Source organism: Elaeis guineensis, chromosome 13, assembly GCF_000442705.2.
Source record: "Elaeis guineensis isolate ETL-2024a chromosome 13, EG11, whole genome shotgun sequence".
NCBI classification, from domain to species: Eukaryota; Viridiplantae; Streptophyta; class Magnoliopsida; order Arecales; family Arecaceae; genus Elaeis; species Elaeis guineensis.
This window is the reverse complement of record NC_026005.2, coordinates 49,478,212-49,491,341: the sequence shown is the minus strand read 5'-3', so window position 1 is coordinate 49,491,341 and position 13,130 is coordinate 49,478,212. Positions and strand designations below refer to the sequence as shown.

General features: G+C 34.5%; 1 pseudogene; it reads left to right on the top strand.

Annotated features, from left to right (window-relative positions):
• The first annotated feature begins 329 nt into the window (after positions 1–329).
• The window catches only part of LOC105033121 (cycloartenol synthase-like), a 115,448-nt pseudogene continuing 102,647 nt past the window's right edge, over positions 330–13,130 (top strand).

The following is a 13,130-nucleotide window of genomic DNA, read 5'->3' as shown; positions in this document are numbered from 1 at the left end:
CTATCTTCGTACATATCTTTTTCTTGATTTTCTCCTGCAAATCAAACTAGAAATATTTTACTTGGCCCCCTTCTTATTCTTATTACATTGCTCTCTATTTCTTGATTTTGCTTGATTATTGAAAGAATGGATGTTATGCGGTTTATATGTTTGTCGGCATTCTTTTCTTTTTCCTTATAGCATGATAGATTTATATATGGTTTTTGCCCTAATCTTGAACCTTTTTTCCTCACCGGATTTTATGTTAATCATTTTAATGGATAGATTCTTATAGTTCTACCTCTTGATTTGATAACATGGAGGCTTAAGATTGCATAGGGCAGTAGCCTATGGCTGAGGACCATGAACAACCATGTAGAAAATCGAATCTAGGCATAGCTGAGGAGATCGATGCAGTCGAGAAGGCCCGTGAGCTATTTCAAAAGCATCATTTTGAGATGAAGCACAGCACTGATCTTCTCATGTAGTTGCAAGTTTATTTCTTTCTTTTTTTTAAAAATATTTGTCTTATTAGGACAGATAGTAATATGTGCTAGTTGTCTCTGATTGTTGATAAAAGTAACTAGGAGACCCAAATATACTGTTATTCTTATTCAATATAGATAAACTTAGAATTCATCATTCAATGACTTGAGAATATTCATCACAAGCTAGTTAAAATTCATGGATTGAAGGTAGAAAATTATTTGGTCATGTGTGATGACATTTATAACTACATAGGAAAGCATCTGGCATGTCTAGTACCGTTATTTTAGAATTTAAATTGTTTCTAAAACTTTCAAAATTTATTTGAGATTTATGGATTTTCTCCTACTAAAATATTTAAATGATGTTGAGATCATGATGTCAGAATTAGCTTTGGGACTTAAAGGTTGATGATAGACAATATTGCTTTGATTATTACACAAATTACTATGCTGTAACTCGTTATGATGATAGAATTTGCTAACACTTACCTTCAAAAAAAAAAAAAATTTGCTAACACTCACTTCAAGTCATCTATACATGCTAGTTTTGTAGCTAAGACTCTCTAATTGCTCGGATGTCTTCCATAATTAAAAATGTCAAATGATAGTACATTAGCGTATGAGTTTGCTTGCTTTTGAATAGATAAAAATGGCTCTGGAACTCTATAGTTTGGACAGCAAAGTATGTTCTGATGGAAAATAGACCCCCCTTCCTTTTCCTATCATCTCTTTTATTTAAAGGTGGTGATATGATTCTTTTTTAACTTTGTTAATGCAGTTTGCAAAGGAGAATCCACTTGAAATAAACTTTCCCCACATCAAGCTAGAAGACCATGAAGATGTTATAAAAGTAGTTGTCTTGACCTCTTTAAGAAGGGCTATTAGCTGTTGTTTTGCTCTTCAAGCACATGATGGACACTAGCCTGGGAACTATGGTAGCTTGATGTTTCTTATGCCTGGCTTGGTACTTACTCCCATCTAGTACATATTCAATCTTTGTACTGATTTATGCTAAATTAGTATTGTATAGTTGGTGATAGTATTGATACTTAATACTGCAGAATGATGATTTTTGGATCATTTTTATCTCTAATGTGAACATATTGGTTTGACATTATTCCTAAGTTAAGGGCTCATGCCTCTCTATCAACTTGTCTAAAAAAATATAAGAATATGCATTTCATTCATTGATGGGGGCGGGGGGGTAAAGGCATCGTATCGCTACCTTTTTGTTGTACGATGATAATTATTTTATGTGTTTGATTCATTATATAATACAAATTATAGCTTTATCTATTATTGGAGTATTAAATACTATTTTATCATCAAAGCACAAGCAGGAGATTCACCATTACCTCTACAATCATCAGGTATCCATAATTAAAAACCTTCTCAATTTCATATAGCAGTTCTTTGTTACATAGAGGATCCAAAGCTTCATGTTGGCTGAAACTCGATTGATGTGTATGGTAAAACTCAAATATTTATGTAATATTGTGAGAGAAATCAGGTTAGAATATTTTTGAAGAAAACTAAATATTTTGAATAACTTTTTTTGACTCTCAAATCTGAATTTTTTTCACACAAACTCCAGATACATCTGAACTCTTTTATAGATAAGTTCTACATCTATTTTCAGCATACACCTTATCACTTATCTAAAGCTCTTTATTTAATACAACTTTGATTGACTTGACACATACACCAACAAGATTATAAAGACTAAAATAACTCAACACAAATTCCAACCATACAAATTTCAAACAATAGTTAATTTTCTAGCATATTAATCTCTACATGCTCCTCCTTAATGTGGTGGCTTTGAACTCCCACAGCTTTCCTTAATTTTTGAAACTTGATCTTTGATAACACCTCTATGAAAATATCAGCAAGTTGCTCCTCAGACCTACAAAACTTCAGCTCCATATATCCTTGTTGAATTGCTTCATGAATAAAATGATGCTTGATGGTAATGTGCTTTGTTTGGCTATGATAAATTAGATTCTTTACAGTTACAATGGCTGACTTATTGTCACAGAAAATTATTATGGCTTTTTCTTGCTTCTCTCCAATATCTTTCATGATTCTTCTTAGCCAAATAGTTTGTAGAGTTGACAAACCAACGGAAAAGTATATAGCTTTAGTAGAAAATTGAGCCACTATTTATTGCTTCTTCGAACACCATGCAAATATGCCTGAACCAAGAGAGAAAGCATAGCCTGAAGTACTTTTCATATCACCAATACATCCATCCTAATCACTATCACAAAAATCAATCAACCTCATTCCAACACTTTTTTCAAATTTGATTATGTAATCCATTGTCTTGGACGTACCTCAGCACCCTCTTTGCTACCCTAAAGTGAAAATGATTTAAAAAATATATAAATCTTGAAAGAATACTTGTAGCGTATATGATATCAAGTCTAGTAGCAATCAAATAAAGCAAATTATCTATCAAATTTTTATAGAAAGTCCCATCCACCTTATGCCCTCCATCATCCTTCATTATAAGCTTTTCATTCACAACCAAAAGAGTGTCAACCATCTTACAACCAAGCATTCTGAATTTCTTTAATACATTTTTAGCAAATTTTTTTTGATAAATAAACACACCAGCATCATCTTGATAAATTTCAATATCAAGAAAATGATGTAATAGCTCCATATCATTCATCTTATACCTCCTCATCATCCTACCCTTAAATCTTTTAATCAATTTTACATTACTTTCCGTAATTATCAAATCATCAACGTAAAAGAGCAACAACCAGAAAATCATCCTTACCTTCATTCTCCACATATAAAATAGGCTCACTTTTGCTTCTTCTAAAGCCTTGCTCAATAAAGTAGCTGTTAATTTGGCTATACCAAGCTTTTGGAGCTTACTTCAACCCATACAACATCTTCTTTAACAAATACACCTTATCTTCTTATCCTTCGACAACAAATTCTTTCGATTGCTCAACATAAACCTCTTCCTTCAACTCTTTATTTAAGAAGACCGACTTAATATTAAGTTGATACAACATCCATCCTTTTTGAGCAACAAGCGAAATGATGCTCTAACTATGTCCAAACATATAATAAGAGCAAAAATTTTATTAAAATTAACTCCAGACTACTGAGAATAGCCTTTAGCAACTAGTCTTATCTTGTTCTTGTTCATCAATCCATCTGGATTGTGCTTCACCCTGTAAATCTACTTCACCGATCATATCCTTCTCTTTTGGCCTCTTAACTAGCTGCCATATCTTGTTCTTCTTAATCATTTCAATTTTCTCTTGCATAGCTTCTTTTATGCTTCTTCTTTGATTGCATCATCAAAATTTTTTGCTTCAATAATACAAAAATTGTAGTTAGTATAAATATCACTCACGCTCATTTTTTTTGAAAAAAACTGTGAGCTTGATGATGCACCTTCTCTTGGATCTGGATAATCATCTTCATCCTTACTTTCAGCTACTACAACTGATTTTTGCTTTAAATCAACTTCTGGAATAGCTACACCTTCAATCTAGCCTTCCTTCCAATTTTATTTTGCCTTCTCATCAAAGATAATGTCTCTGCTTACAATGACTTTGATGGTTTTTAGATAGTACAATCTGTAACCTTTTGACATTATACTATAGACAAGAAAAATACAATTCTCCCTTGTTTCCTCCAACTTGTGCCTCTTCTCCCTTGGAACCTATGCATAACATAGACAACCAAACACTCTAAGATGTTTAACAACAGGCTTCCATCCGCTCCATGCTTCAAATGGTGTTTGATTCTTCAAGGCAGAAGTAGGACTCCTATTTATCAAATATATTGCTGTATAAATAGCCTCCACCTAAAAATTTGTTGGAATTTTCTTCATGAACAACATAGATTTGGCCATCTCCATCACGATTTGATTCTTCATCTCGAACACTCCATTTTGTTGTGGCGTGTAACCCATAGTTAACTGTCTTTCTACATCTTCTTCTTCACAAAATTTTAAAAATTCATTAGAAGTATACTCCTTTCTTTGATCACTCCTTAAGACTTTGATACTATGACCACTTTGCTTCTTCACAAATACTTTAAATTTTTTGAATATGTTGAAAACTTTAGATCTTTGCCTCATGAAATACACCCATATCATTCGACGATAATCCTCAATGAAAAGAATGAAATATAAATTTTGTGATGGTGTCTTCATGAATCCTCATACGTCCGTATGCACCAACTCAAGCATTTCCTTGGATCTCCATGCAACTCTTTTAGAAAATGGTTAATAATGATGCTTCTCAAGTGCACATCCTTCATAAACACCTCCTTTCTCTTGAAAACCTGATATTCCATATACCAAATTTTGCTATTGAAGTAATTTCAAAATTTGAAAATTCAAGTGCTCATACTTTTGATGCCATAACCAGCTCTTATCAACCAAATCAACTCTAAAACCAATCTCCTTTGCATATTAAAAGTCAATGGAAAGCTCCTTTGCTGGCCCATCTTGATCTCTGTCACTTTCTTGCTTGTTTTATCATAGATAGCACATCCATGACCTTAAAAAATGAGTGAATATCTATGCTTCAAAAGTTGTTCAAGACTCAGTAGGTTTTGATCCAATTCTGGCACGAACAAAAACATTATGAATCACGAACAAAACATTATGAATCACTTTTCTTTTCTTCCTCATTTGAACTCTAATGCTACCTTTTCTTTTCACTTCAACTACTACTCTATTGCCCATCTTCACCTTCAAAATGAAAGATTTGTCCATGTCCAGAAAGATCTTCTTCTCTAGTGTCATATGGTTGCTACAACCGCTGTCCAAGTACCACACATCATTCTTCACTTAATACTTTGGCAAGCAAAAACTAATTTTTTTGTACTTTCTTTCTCCTCTGTGAAGTTTACTTGCTGTTTTGTATTTACCTCATAATCTTTTTGCACATACCCAAACTTTTGCACTTAAAATATTGAAGTCTTCCTTTATTCTAGCAATCCTTCATAGCATGGTTTGGCTTGTCACAATAAAAGTACTTTGGTGAAAAGTTCTCTACACTTGGCTTGTTGTCGTTGCTTTCTCTTCCTCTATAGCTTCCTCTTCCTCTTTCTCTGAAGTTTTGACCTTTTCCTCTACCATGTCCACCAATATAGAAGTTCTACCTTAGCCACTCATAGATCCTTTTACTTCATTCATTGATGACAATGTAAGCTTGGATTAAAATGCACTCTCAATGGATTTTTTTGAGTGCTGATTCAACCTTTTCTTATGTGTTTTCAACAATCCTATCAACTCTTGGATACTCAACTTTGAGATGTCCTTAGTCTCTTCTATAATAACCACCATTTGATTGAATCTCTCCAGCAAACTATCCAAAATCTTCTCTACAATCTTCTTGTTGGAAATTTTTTCACCAAAACTCTTCATTTGATTCACCTTTTCAATAAATCTTCCAAAGTACTCATCAATAGTTTCAATCTCCTTCATCTTCATGTTTCAAACTCTCTTCTAAAATGCATACTTTTGACAAATCTTATCTTCTCATCTTTTTAATACTCTACTTGCAAAATCGCTAGTATTTCTTTTATTGTTTTTGCTCTCATAATCCTTGGAAAGATTGAGTCAGTTACTCTTCTCTGTATCAATCCAAGGGCTGCAGCATCCATACTCTTCTTCTCTTTGTAATCTTTTATCGGTGCTGCAGTCATGTTGTCATCTTCTTGCTCTTCAAACTTTGTCACCATCTTCCACAAATGAAATGAAGTAAATAAAATTTACATCTTAATAAACCAAGTCATAATTTTCTCCTTCAAATATTGGTAGCTAGATACTACTCCAATTGACAATTTGTCCTCCTCCCTTAGCCATCTCTTTCCTTGCACCAAATCAAGCTCCTTCCAATCGGAAACTTTGATACCACTTCTATTGATTGAAACTCAGCTGATATATATGGTAAAACTCAAGTGTTTGTTGAATTTAGTGAGAGAAATCATGTCAGAATATTTCTGAAGGAAACTAAGTATTTTGAACAACTTTTTTTGACTCTCAAATCTGAATTTTTTTTTCACATAGGCTCCATTACAACTGAACTCTTTTATAAATGAGTTCTATATTAATTTTTGACATACACCTTATCACTTCTCTAAAATTATTTATTTAAGACAACTTTGACTGATTTGACACATACACCAATAAGATAACAAAGACTAAAATAACTCAACATAAATTTCAACAATATAAATTCTAAACAATAGTTAATTTTTTAGCACATTAATCTCAACACTTCAATATATTAAACACTTAATGAATTATATTGCAAAACAAAGATGATGGCTTGGGTTTGCATACAGAAGACCATTGCACCATGTTTGGTTCAGCCTTGACATATATTACATTGAGGTTGCTGGGTGAAGAAACTGATGATGGAGATGAGACAATGCAAAAAGCATGAACTTGGATTCTAGACCATGGTGCAACAACCACAATATCATGAGAAAATTTTTGGCTCTCTGTAATAAATCTGATCCTTTCATCCATTTAAATGATAGCTTGTGGTTGTCAATTATAAGGAGTAATCTTTGATGTCCTTGTGCTGAAATAATTACAGATACTTGGAGTATTTCAATGGTCTGTCAACAACCCACTACCTCCAGAGATGTGGTTACTTTTATATTTTCTTCCTATCCATCCAGTAGTCTTTCTCTGTAATTTTCCTCCATCTATTGTTGGTAGTTTTTTCATCTTTTTTTTTTAAGTTTTGTTTGTGCTTTAATATTCATGCTGGGTATTACATCATTGCCACTAAATGTGTGTGATCGTCGGCGATCTGGGTTGCTACCAGAGCCATCGAGGTGGTGAAAGATGGTGAAGGAGATGCGAGACCATCTGAAGGGTGGTGATCGATCGGAGATGAGCCAGAAGGGGGCTGTACAGGGGCGAACAATATGGGTTTCATTGAACCGATCACTGGAGGTGGTGAAGGAGCTCATCTAGTGGTTTTCGAAGGTTGTGGAGGTTTCGAAGGCTGCCCTTCATGAGTGTTTGGTGTGGTGGGAGGCGACTACAGTGGTTGGCAGGAGTCTTGGGTGGCCTGGTGTTGCCGAAATTGATGGCCAGGGAGTTCCATCTCTACGGTGCGGTTAAAGACGATATCACAGCATATGGATTGGAGAGGGGGCTGCTCCTCTTCCAGTTTGGGAGGTAGCAGAGTGAGACCTGGTGCTCCGACAGCCATGGACAGTGGCATGGCAGGCCCTTACCCTCAAGCCATGGAGGTCGGGCTTCTTTCTGATGGAAGGGGTGATTTCAATGACTTTGGTGTGGGTGCACCTCCCTCATCTTTTACTGAAGTATTGGGATGTGGAAGCTATCCGAGAGATGTTGTGGCTCACCGACAAGCTGGTTTTCCTTGATGAGTGCACAATGGACATGCGATGGCTGGGGTTTGCCTGTGCATTCCTTTTGCAACCATTGCGATTGGGGGTTCTGGTTCTGGGACCGATCGGCCCTTTCTGACAATGGTTTGTCTTCGAGTGTCTTGACGGAGTTTGTCTCCATTATGGACATTTTCACTTATCGGAGGAGAGTTGCTGATCGAGAGATGGCGCAACTGTTGGATTGCGATCATACAATAGAATATAAATTTTTAAAATTTTTAATATGCATATCAAAAGCTTTAACAATTAAAATTAGCCAATTAAAACTCAAACCCTAGAATCACCTTATAGAAGTCGAACAAACCAAAACCAAGCATGCAAAGAGTTAGAAACTTATACTTTTTAAAATAAGCAATATGATAAAATAGTGATCTTCATGAGACTCCAAAGTAGTTCTCCAATGATGATCCATATGGAAGATGATCAAGATCCTCCCCAACCGGTGCAGCACTGCAACCTTTTCTTCACAAGTGAGCTACTGGCTTTCTTCTCGAAGAATAATCATACCAACATCTGTTTGCCTTTGATTCCTCTACTAGGACCACATCAAGAGAGTTCTCTCTAGAAATATCACAATCTAAGATTTGATTTTGTACTCCAACACATGAAAAAATCAAACCCTAAGACAAGTATACTACACTTGCCTTTCTTCTCACCTCTCTTCTTTCTATTTTTTTCCACTCAATTTTCTTATCTTTTTGCTCTAATTTTTTTGCTAAATTTTTCCTCTCTCATCACACACCTAAGAACTGATTTTTCTAAGATTTTAACCCATGTGGGACATCCCATATAAATATGGGATGAAGGAACGGCAGGGAGTCCCAAGAGGCGCCAACTCTTGGCGCTCCACCTTCCTACATGGAGAATTAAATCTTTGGTAAATTAATTGGTATAGAAGAGCCTTCATACAGAAGGACTCCTCTTCTTCTATGCCTCATAAATTCTCTAGATTAATTTAGCATGTGATAATTAAAGAGTGAGTGGATAAATAGGAGGTGATTATGTGCCTTAATGCAGAAGGACTCTTCCTTAGCTTAGGTGCCAAGAAATATGGGGCGGCAATAAATAAATGGCATGGACCTGGGGGCATGAGGACTCTTTTTTCATCTAAAACACTTTCAAGATAAGAAAATAAATCAAATAAATTAGACCTAATCTAATTAGATCAAAAGCAATTGTTAAGACTAGCTCAAATTCATTTGAACTAACCTAATTGGGAACTTGGACTAGTACAATATGCTAGCATATCAAATTAACCCCTAAAATTTATATTAAATCCTAGTTAAATTAGATCAAGATCAAATTTTAAAGTGTGTGACCCATTGGATTCCAAATCTAGCCAGCAGTGGACTCAGACTCTTGATCTAACCCTAATCTGATTAGACTAGGTCAGCCCAATTGCACCAATTAATTAGGACTCTTTCTAATTAATTTTTGAATTAAATTTTTTTAATTCTTGCTAGTCCACAAGTCAAGATTGACATCTAGCAATGTGTCATAACTATCTAGAAGAGATAAAATTTGATAAAAATATCAAAAATATCCTTCAATGGCAAGTTACCTTGCAATTCAATCCTTCAGTCATACAACACTCCAGATAAACTATGGACATGAAATCATGTCAAGCCCAATTACTTATCTAAATGTATCTCAATCAGAAGATGATGATTAAGTTGATGATATATTACAAATCTCTTTCTAATTATCATCCTACTTTGGTCAAAGACTTCCAGAATCATTAACCTATGAGATCACATAAGATGTTCGCTCCTCTTATTAAGAGTGACCGATCTCTTATTGACCACTCATGACCTTCATGCATACTTCACCATATCCAGAATACCCCACACAAAGATCAGAGAATCAAGTTAGGAAGTGAACCAAAATATGAATTTATGTACACAAGATACCATGGTGATCTCAGGTCAAAGGATCACTTGCACAACTCCTGCTAGAGAACAACCAACTGATATATAAATAAGACTCTATCAGATATTTTCTTATAGGTCAATTTAGTGAACTCATTCTCTAATGAGTATCTACATCCTTATATTAATATCGTCACATAAGTAGTTACGAGATCAACCACCCTCACCACTGAGCATACATAGGATGTGCCGGCCTTACTGGTATCATTGATCTCTGATTCAATGAACCAATGATTGAGAATATTTTAGATCAAGGCTATCAAGGATTGAGGTCTCACTAGCATGATCTCATCACTACCTTAAAATCATTACTCAAACCTATGAGGTTTATTATAATATTAAAATAATAATAAGATGAAGTATATAATGAATCAAAATATCTAATTTATTAATTAATAATGTCAGGTACATGAGTTTGAAAGATAAAATACAGAAAAATATCTCATCGCATCCCATATGTGATTGGCTTGTAGGACATAATTCTTTCAATCTCTCACTTGCACTAAAGCCAATCGCCCCTATACTTAATGCCCATGATATCTAGGTGGCGGTCAAACTGCTGTAATAATAAGACCTTAGTAAACGTATCCACTATATTATTCTTGGTGTTAACTCACTCTACAATCATATCGCATCTTTTGACTATCTCTCGAATGAGGTGGAACTGTCTTAGGATATGTTTGGATTTATGATAAGACCTCGATTTCTTAGCTTGAGCAATTGCCCCAATATTGTCACAATAAAGAGGCACTGATTATTCAATTTTTAAAATCACACCCAATTTTGAGATAAACTTCTTTATCCAGACGGTCTCCTTAGCAGCCTCACTAGCAGCAATGTACTAACCTCAGTGATTGAGTCAGCAATGGTTTGCTGTTTGAAACTCTTTCAATCTACTACTCCACCATACCGATTGAGCACATATCCAAATATGGATTTGCTATCATCAAGATCAGATTGAAAACTAAAATTAGTATAATCTTTCGATTTTCAATCAGATCCTCCATATATAAAAAAAAATATCTCTAGTCCTTCTCAAGTATTTGAGTATATTTTTCATTGCTTTTCAATAATCCTCTCTCGGATCTGCCTAAAATTTGCTTATAATGCCCAAGGCATAAACCACATCAGATTTGGCATACAGCATAGCATACATAATCGGTTCTACAGCCGAAGCATAAGGAATAGAACTCATTCTATTTCTCTCTTCAGGTGTCTTAGGAGATATCTTCTTAGAGAATTGTATGCCATGACTCATAGGCAAGTGATCTCTTTTACTTCCCTCGATATTGAACTTCTTCAACACAAGGTCTATATACCTTGATTGGGATAAACCAAGCATCCTTTTCGATCTATCTTTATAATTTTTTATACCAAGTATATAGGATGCTTCACCCAAGTCTTTCATAAAATTTTTTTGTGATAGCCATGTTTTGACCGATTGCAACATATGGATGTCATTCCCAATGAGTAGTATGTCATCCACATACAAGATTAAGAAGACAATAGCACTCCCACTAGTCTTCTTATACACATAAGGTTCATTCATATTTTTGATAAAGCCAAATGATTTAACTGTCTCAACAAATGGATATTCCAACTTCTCGATGCTTTCTTTAATCCATAAATAAATTTTTTTATCTTGCATACTTGATTTGTTCTCCCACTAGAGACAAATTTCTCTAGCTGAGTTATATAGACTTCTTCTTCAAGATTTTTATTGAGGAAGGTAGTCTTGACATCCATCTGTCAGATCTCATAATCATGGTATGCAGCAATAGTAAGCATGATCTAAATATATTTGAATATGGCTATGGGTGAAAAGGTTTCTTCATAATCAACACCTTGCCTTTGTTTGAAATCTTTTATCACCAGTCTAGCCTTATAGGTCTGTACCTGACCATCTACTCAAATCTTTTTCTTGAGGACCCATTTACAGTCTATTAGGGTCACACCCTCGAGCGCATCAACCAAAGTCCAAACTTGATTGATATACATAGAGTCCATTTCAGATTTCATGACTTCAAACCATTTATCAGAGTCACTACTCATGACAGCTTCTAAATAGATTGTTGGATCATCATTCTCAATGATGTGTGATGTGTTGCTATTCTCAGTGACAAACCCATACCTGAGTGGTACATTATGTACTCTACTTGACCTTTGGAGAGGAAGTGTGTATAGTGACTGTGCCTCAATAATGAGCACTTCTGGTTGAGCTTCAACTTATGAATTCTCCATATGCTAATTCTGGATAGACTGTAGGTCTAGAACTTTTTGAAGTTCAACTATCCTCCCACTGCCCCTTCTTGGATGAGCTCTTTCTTCGAGAAAATAGCATGCCTACCAACAAACACCTTTTATTGAGTAAGATGGTAGAAATAGTATCCTATACTCTCCTTGGGATAACCTACAAACTTATATTTTTTTGATCTAGTACTAAGTTTATATCCATCAATATTTTTTACATAAGCAGGGCAACTCTAAATCTTAAGATGTTTAAGACTGGACCTCTTCTCTTTCCATATCTCATATGGAGTGCTAGAGACAGACTTTGATGGTACTTTGTTCAAAACATATACTGCGCTCTTGAAAGCAAATTTCAAAATGAGATCAGAAGATCTGTGAAGCACATCATAGACCGCACCATATCTAATAAGGTGCAATTTCTCCTTTCTGCAATACCATTTAATTATGGAGTGTAAGGAGGCATCCATTGAGAGAGAATACTATTTTTTTTAAATGATCAAGAAACTCATTAGTTAAGTATTCTCCTCCTCGATTAGATCGAAGAGCTTTAATACTTTTACCAGTTTGTCTCTCAACCATTCTTTGATATTCTTTAAACTTATCAAAAGTTTCAAATTTATATTTCATTAAGTACACATATCCAAACCTTTACTTATCATCAGTAAATGTGATGAAATAAGAGTATCCTCCTCTGGCCTGAGTCGACATTGAATTACAAACATTAATATGTACGAAGTCCAAAATGTTACTCGCTCTTTCTCTATGTCCAGTAAATGAAGTCTTAATCATCTTACCCATGAGACAAGATTCACAAGTTCCATATGATTCAAAATCATAAGAATCAAAGAATTTATCTTTGTATAATTTGTTAATCTTGACTCATTTATATGATCAAGTCGATAGTGCCAGAGGTATGTGATATTTACATCTTCTCTCTTTCTTTTCTTTATATTATCAATATAAAGTACATTATCATTAAGTGATAAGAATAAAAGATCATTATCAATATAAGTATTTTCATAAAATTCATTAGAAAGATAAATAGAACAACCATTGCTTTTAACTTTTA